The sequence below is a fragment of the Acomys russatus genome, chromosome 3 (genome assembly GCF_903995435.1).
Source record: "Acomys russatus chromosome 3, mAcoRus1.1, whole genome shotgun sequence".
NCBI classification, from domain to species: Eukaryota; Metazoa; Chordata; class Mammalia; order Rodentia; family Muridae; genus Acomys; species Acomys russatus.
This window is the reverse complement of record NC_067139.1, coordinates 1436990-1445285: the sequence shown is the minus strand read 5'-3', so window position 1 is coordinate 1445285 and position 8296 is coordinate 1436990.

The window sequence follows — 8296 nt, the reverse complement described above, 5'->3', positions numbered from 1 at the left end:
AGAAAAGAAAGGCTGGAGGTATAATCTCAGCTTTCAAGTTATAAGAGGGCTATAATAATGACAACAGCTTAGTGGTAGCATTAAAAGAAGCTCATCGTTCAATGGGAAGTAACCGAGGACCCATATATGAACTCCCACTCTTCAAGCCATTTGATTGTTTACAAAGAAGTCAACAATACAAGCTGGAAAAAGCAAAGCATCTTCAACACATGGTGCTGGTCAAACTGGATACCTAATGTGGAAGAACAAAACCTGATCCTTCTCTCTAACCACACATAAATCAACTGCAAATGGATCAAGCTAAGATCTGATATCCTAACTCTGATAGAGAAGAAAATATAGAACATAACAGATCTCATTAGCATAGGAAAGGTCTTTCTGAACAGGGCCTTTATAGCACAGACATTAAGAACTATTAATAAATGAAAGTAAAAAAGTTTCTATACAGCAAAAGATGGCATTAATTGAATAAAGAGACCACCGAATGGGGAAAAATTATCATCTATACACTTGACAGAGGGTTAATGTCTAGAATATATAAAGAACTGAAAACCGATATCAGAGCATCACTAAGGGGCTACGGGGAGAAGCTGTTAAGGGAGGAGAGAAAATACACTGCTGTAAAGGGTTAAATGGAAAACTGGAACAGGAAGGGTTCCACTGGGGTGGAGAGTGAACTGGGGTGAGAGCGAAATGTAAGGTAGAGGAGAAAGTATGGGAAGGGAAAAATAGCACTAAAGACATTTCAAAAGAGACACATGGAAACCTACAAAGTTGAAGTTTACACACACACACACACACACACACACACACACACGCATACAATAAGGCAGAACTACCATACAACAGAGCTTCATATCCTTATGTCAGGAATGAGTTATCTTTTGGAGTGGCTAGCCATTGAGGCTCCATAGACCCCCAAACATTGCAGGGCATTGCCAATCCATCCAGAACTTGGTGGTTAAGATCCTATTGCTGAAAACACCAACAGTTTGAGTCATAGAACATGGAGAAATAGAGCTGGCACACACCTGGAGGCTTCATCCTTACTGCCTAGTTTTCATAGTTCTCCAAGGCTAAGAGAGGAGAAAAGTAGTCTTCAATAGCATCCAGCTATTAGCCCCTGGATTTACAATTAGGACTAGTCTGGCAAGACATGCCCACCAGTACAACAGCAGCACAAACATCATGGGAGTAACCAGCCACTTTATGGTTGGATTTAAGTCCCACTCCACAGGATGAAACCTATACCTGGATCACTAATAGGCTAAGAACCCATGCTAGGCAGGTCATAGTACCTATAAGAAAACTTAGTACTGGGGCTCGGGAGATGGCTCAGTGGTTAAGAGCACTGACTGCTCTTCCAGAGGTCCTGAGTTCAATTTGCAGCAACCACATGGTGGCTCACAACCACCCATAATGAGATCTGATGCCTTCCTTCTGAGAACACTGTATACATAATAAATAAACAAATTTTAAAAAGAAAGAAAGCAGTAATTTATGCTACTAAGTTGACTATATAAAACTGGCATTATTATACCCATAGACAAATGTATCTCTCAAACTCATCTGAGAAGCTTCTACTTATGGCAGATGATTATTAACACAGTAATTAATACCCACAACTGGCCAAAGTGCAGAGAATAAAAGGCTGCATATAACTCTTAGTCCTAAAAGAGATGGATATATATATATATGCATACACATATCCATACATATATGTGTGTGTGTGTGTGTGTGTGTGTGTGTGTGTGTGTGTGTATCACATGTTTCCCTCAGAAGGCTCAGGATCATTATGGAAAGAGGGGAGGAAAGACTGTAGGAGCCAGAGGTGGTGGATGACTACACTCTTCTGGACACAGCTAGGCAGCTGTGTATATGAGCTCACAGTGGTTGTGACAGCATGCACAAAACGTGTGTGCAAGCCCAAGCCAGACCCACACCCAGCATGGAACGAAGGGTTGGCCTCAAACCCCTCCCCTAGCCGGCCAACTACTGGCAAGTTTTAGCTGCTGGGAGAGAGAAAGACAAGTCTTCTCTAAGAGTGTAGCCTCTAGTGTGTCACCCACTCTTCAGTGGAAGACCACACATCCAAGAAGGAGGGATAGTGATGGGCAGGAAAGAGGGGGCAGATCTGAGGCTAGCTAGGGTGAAAACGAACAAAACACAAAATATGAAATTCTCAAAGAACTGACTGATTCTTAAATGTAAAAACAATTGCTTAACATATAAAAGTCCACAAATTGTCCAAACAACAGACTCTCCTAAACTGGCCATACTAGGGTCCCTCACTTCCTTTTACTCCTTCAGCGGGTGAGTTTTGTTTGTTTGTTTTAAGGCACTGTTTCCCTGCATAGCCCTGAAATCCGCCTGCATCTGCTTCCCAAATACTGGAATTAAAGGTGTGCACCACCACACCGGATACAGTCTTTTAAGTTGTCTCCTGATTCCATTACAGGGTTTCCATGTGCCAACGAGTAAAGACTGCCTGCTCTCGGCATGTGATGTCCACTGAGCGTGTTTTAAAAGAACAAAGGGGACACCCAACTTGCCTCCTGCTCCCATTCTGAGGGAAATGCTGGGAGAGGGACTCAGAAGAGCACACCGGGTGGCCAGGTTGGCTGTTGGACTATGGCAAAGTGACAGGGCCATGGGTGAGGTGCTTCTGCGTGGCTATGGTTGCCATCACGGTACGTCCAGCTGCACAGCTAGCCTGGCCCAACAGGTCCGGTTCAAACAGGCTCCTGCTGGCCCAGTGCTCAGAGGCCAGAGTAGGAAAGACGCAGAACTGACCCTTCCTGCCCAGATAGCCGGCCCAGCCCCTCCCTCCCTTTCCACCTCCCTCTATTCCCCATTCACTCCCTCAGTCCCCCGCTCCTCACCAGCAGCGCCAGACCCCGCGCGCACATGGCGAGGGCACCCAGAGGCAGCATTCAGGGGCAGCTCACCAGCCAGCCCTCACCTTGCTCTGCTGAGAGGCACTACGCTGCTGGGTCCCGCCTCCGGCATTACGTGGTTCCGGCCGGCTGAATTTGCTCTCGAGAGTCCCAGACGTCGGCGCGGCGGCCATATTTGTTGAGGGCACCGGGCTTCTGCCGCCAGTGGGACAGAAAGCCGGGATCCCAGCCAACAGAGGCGGGGCAAGGGCTGGGTCTCAGAGTCCTGAATGCTGAAACTTATTTGGGCTTCAGGTTTAAATATTCTAAACAAAATAACAACCGGAGAGCCATCAGGCTCCAAAAGCCACTCGGAAGCACCATCCTGGCCTTTCCATAGGAGACTGAATAAGGCAGGAAACAACTTAGCTCCAGAGGCTGGGCATGTTTAGCCAAGATATTTACCCAGGAAAAAAAGTTTGAGAAAGCAAAACTAATTTTAAATATTAGCCTTCAGTTGTCGTTTTTGTTTTGTTTTGGTTTTGGTTTTCCCTTGTCCCAAGCGCTCCTTGAAGGATAGAAGTAACTGCTAATCCGACATGCTACCAAAATCAACTTTGAGACAGGAACAATATCTCGTTCAGTGCTTACTGGGGCCAGTGCTATTCCAAATATACTACACACTAATTTTATTCTGTCCTAAACTGAAAGGTAGAGAGATGTATTTTGCTGCCAAGGCACAGACAAGTTAGTGGTAAACCCCTGCTGAATGCCTCCAGCAACGCCTCAAACTCCTGCCTGGTTTATCAAGAACAAATCTCTGAAGGGCTTTGGAATTTCAGGTGTCTAGATTGGGCAGCTGAACGGGGCCGGGGTGGGGGTAGGGGCGAATTAGAAACAGATTCCTTAACAAACTTCATTAACACAGCACACAGTCCGCTCTTCCATCCGGTACAGCTGGCCCATTACTCTTCCTTCCCCTGCAGTAAGTTTATGGTGATGTAGGCAAACGGGGGTGCCATGTTAAAGCCCAACAAAAGATAGGCACCAATATGAAGCATTAAGTTTTTCTGACTAAAATGTTGCCACTAGCCCCCCTCCTCCTCAGTTGGCCTCCCACCTTCCATTACCCATGGCTCCACCTTTCCCCTCCAAACAGTAAATAAGTCAATAAAAAACTCCAGAGAAATCTGACATTCAAAATCTACAAGAAGGTAGGTAGCTACCAGACTCAATCACAAATTCAACACTTCCAAACATGCTTCTGATTGGAATTTAGAGGAGAGAAATGGCTTTAAGAAGTACCTTGTAACTTGAACCTTCAGACAATCCATTACTGTTACTTGGCCCTCAAATAAGAAGCTCCTTCATTTAAAAGTTGAGGGCGCAGCACAGGAAACAGCTCTTCAAAAGTAAAGGCAGTGTCTCAAATTCTGACTAGAAAGCATAGTAAGAGGTTGAAAAAACAGCAAAAAGCAAGAGTTTGATACTTAATAAAGAGAAATTTTAGGTCCATAATTATGAAAACTAAAAGGAAAAATCTAAATATACTAAAAAAGTAAAGAAAAATTTAATTTTTATAGAAAAAGACCTACTTGGATGTTCAGTGCAGTGAGTATTAAGAAACTTACCAAACCAGAGTGGTCTAGAGAACGTTAGTGTGGCCACAAGAGGACAACACACAAATGTGGAAAGCATTCCATATTTAAACAAACAATAAAAAACTCACCAAAAGGCAAATGAAATCCTTGTGAAATTTCAGAACACTGAAAATAAAAGAAAATTTCCAAAGGCTGCAGAGAGGAAAGTATTTTGTCACAGGCAAGAACTATAACTAATAAAAAGGCCGCAGGATTGGCTGCCAGGAAATTAAATTTCGAATTGAAGAAAAGTAGCAACCCCTCCTAGTGAGTACTGTTACTCCCCTGTGCTGTGAGGCAGCGGATTAGGATGAGAGAGCTGGAAGTTTGCAAACACAGGAAACTGAGTGAGGCCAAATACCAAGAGTAACTTCTACCTATGGTAATTAACTGAAAATACAAGTTTCCTTAAAGTGTGGGCTGCTTCATGATAAAGCCGAGTCCCCCCACTATTCCTTCCAAGTCCCTTTCCCCAGCCCCATATTTGCAAATTTTAATAGCATCCATGTTTCTCTGCTAGTAACTTTACAAAGCAAAATTTATGGCAAGGAATTAGAGACCAAAGTATTTCAGATACAAATCGAACCAAATGCTGGGAGAAGCTATGAACACTGGGAACATTATAAAATACAAGATTGAAAGAAACTAAATCCACAAGCCTAATATGGTTTGGGAGTTTAGAATATTTAGAGCTACAGTGGGCTCCTACGTCAAAGATTGAGTTTCTGAAATATCTAGGATAAAAGGGAAACAGTTTATTTTCAAGGCCAGTAAGAGTTATTTTGTTCCATCTTGTGAACAAAGGGAATGGGGCTATAGGCAGCTGTGCATTTAACAAAGGCAGAAGGAAGCTGACCTGAGTCTAATCTGCTTCCGTTACTTTGCACCCCTTTCTTCTATGGGACGGCCTCTGCCGCACCTATTTGCACTTTTCCTGTCTTAAGTCTGTATCTTTTGCTTCCTCTTTAATTTATAAATGTTGGCATTCTTGTGCTTTTTGTTCTGGGGTCCAGAATCTCCTGTGTAACTCTGGCTGTTCTGGAACTCTGTCGACCGGGCAGGCCTCAAACTCAGATCCACCTGTCAATGCTTCTGAATGCTGGTATTCAAAGTATAGACCACCACCACCACCGGGCATCTTTTTTTTCCCCCCTTAATATTGAACATTAGAGATCTAACCAAATTGAATAGCAGCTAACAGAAACCCCAGTTTTCACCTACAATATCAAATTTACCCCTACCCCAAACAGGGGAAATCCCTCTAATTCAGTGGTCCTCAACCTAATTACCTTTGTTACTATTTAACTGCAATTTTGCTGCTATGAATCATAATGTAAATGCTTTACAAAAGTCTTGGGTGAACTCTGTGAAAGGGCAGTTCAACATCCAAAGGGATTGCAGCCCGTGTATTGAGAAGCACCACTCTAATTTCTTTGCACAATCAGCCAGCTAATAAGGTATTAAAAGATCCTTTAATATTACGCTGTTGTGCTGGATTCAAACACACCAAGGCCCATCTAGAGATTTTAGATGAAGCTCTCAAGGCACATCTTTTATGATTTTAAATCTTGTGTTTTGCTTGCATGTCTGTCTGTCTGTGCACGTGTGTGTGTGTACCCATGAAGGTCAAAAGAGGATTTCAGCTCCTCTGGAATTGGAGGTATGGATGGTTGTGAGCCACCATGTGGGTGTTGGGACCTGAATACAAATTCTCTGTAAGAACAATGAATGTTCTTAACTGATGAGCCATCTTCCCAGCCACTCCAGACACATCTTAAAGTAGATGGGCAGTGCAGAGGGTGAGGCTCACCAGCTAGAGTGCCTGCTAAGTGTGAGAACTGGACTATGGATAAATAAATAGTACCCACAGAAAGGTGGGGCAAGCCTTAACTCCGGCATTCAGAAGATGGAGACAGGATCTCCAGAGCAAACTAGATAGACTGGTTAGTCATCAAGCAAGTCCTGGGTTCAAGTGACAGTCCCTGTCTCAATGTATAATGTACAGATAACTATGAAGGCACCCAACATCAATCTTGAGTCTCTCCTCACTGGCTCCCAAATAAACACATGTGACCACACACCACAGACACGCAATAAATTATGGTGCTGCCTTCCCACCTCTTAAAATGTTGCTGCCTCCCATTGACAAGATGCAGATGTGTTCTGATTGTAGACAGCAGAATCTGTCAAAAATACTCTAAAACAAAGCTATTTCTAAACTTTATCTAATGTTGGTCAAAATCTTTTTGATTACATTTAAACCAATGAACTGCCTACTTCTTTGTACTGACAATGACATTCATAACAGTCTGTTCTGGGTCTTTTCTTAGGATGCCTGAGGGGAAAATCGAATTAAAACCATGCACCATGCGTTTACAAAGGATATGGGTTTAAATGTCCCAATTGCTCGTTGCTTCTAAGAACTTACAGTGAAGATTCTTCTCTCACTAACGAGGGAGGTGCAGCTCTGACCTTAGCATTTTATCACCAGTATCTATATTAACCCTTAAAAAAAGCTCTGCCATAATGTAGGAAATCCTTTTAAATAATTTTTAAATTAAATTTAATTATTATTATATACATGAGATGGAGAAACCAACAGGATGTAGTACACCATAGTTTATTTACTGGAGGAAGCCAACTGTGTTTAACACTCCGCTGCTATTACACAGCTGCAGACTACAGGACCTTGCTGATCCATACCCAAAAGTGCCACGCCACCTCCAGTAGAGTCCGTGTGACAATGCTGTTCCACCACGGGCCTGAGGCGCCGACCCCAAAAGAGAGTCTCCTGGAAAAGGCCATGGTGTTCTTTCCCTTGGGGGGTTGGTAGCGACCTGCTTCCTGGTATTCCTTATTTGCTCTATTATTCTTCTCACACATAGTCAAGGCAACAAGGTGACCAGGGATACGGTGCCAGGAGGGGAATTGGACAAAGCGCCAGCCTAGAAACCGCAGAATGAGATGCCTCCTCCAAATGCGCCTAATTTATTATTAGTCATCCTGAAAATTCTTAAGGATAATAAAACAATGGAGAACGTTTTGAATGAATTACAGCAAAAGGAGGTGGTTGAAAAATCACTTCAATTAAATGAAGGGTCTTTAACAAAGGCAGAGTCCATTTGAGGAAAAGGTAACTCATACAAGAGTGAAAGTAAAAGCGGAATTTTAATTCCTACAATGCAAAACTCCATATGGCGTGACATATGTATTGAAGGGCAGTCTCTGGTGTCCTCCTAGACAGAGGACCCTATGGATTGGCTGCTACACCTCATCCACCTCTCCCCTATACAGGAGTGTGTGAGGGAGGGGATGCATGGGTAGTCATCAAGGGGAAAAAGGTGTCAGACATTGACTAACAGCAAAGTTAATTTTACTGAGGACTATCTTTGGTCCCTGGCTCAACCTGAGAATGTAATATCTGCCTGTGCCAAGTTAATGACTTAGAAACAGTGATGTTATTACTATACACTTTGTACTGTGTATTCTATACGTCTGACTGCTTCTCTGACCTCCTTGAATCTATTTCATGGAAAATGTAACCACCACACTGTTTCAAACTATGTATAAAAACCTAGACTGCTTGCCTGCAAAATACACTCAGATTCAAACTGCCTCTGTGTTTGTCTCTGTCATCGCCGAATCCTTGCCCACCAAGCCTTCAGGACCCTCATCCGTGGGACCCCCATACCCGACTGGGGTGGTCCGTGGCACAAAAGGTCCTAACCCATTCCTAGCCTGTCTCATGATTTTTTAAAGTGTATAAATTCTCCCAGTTAT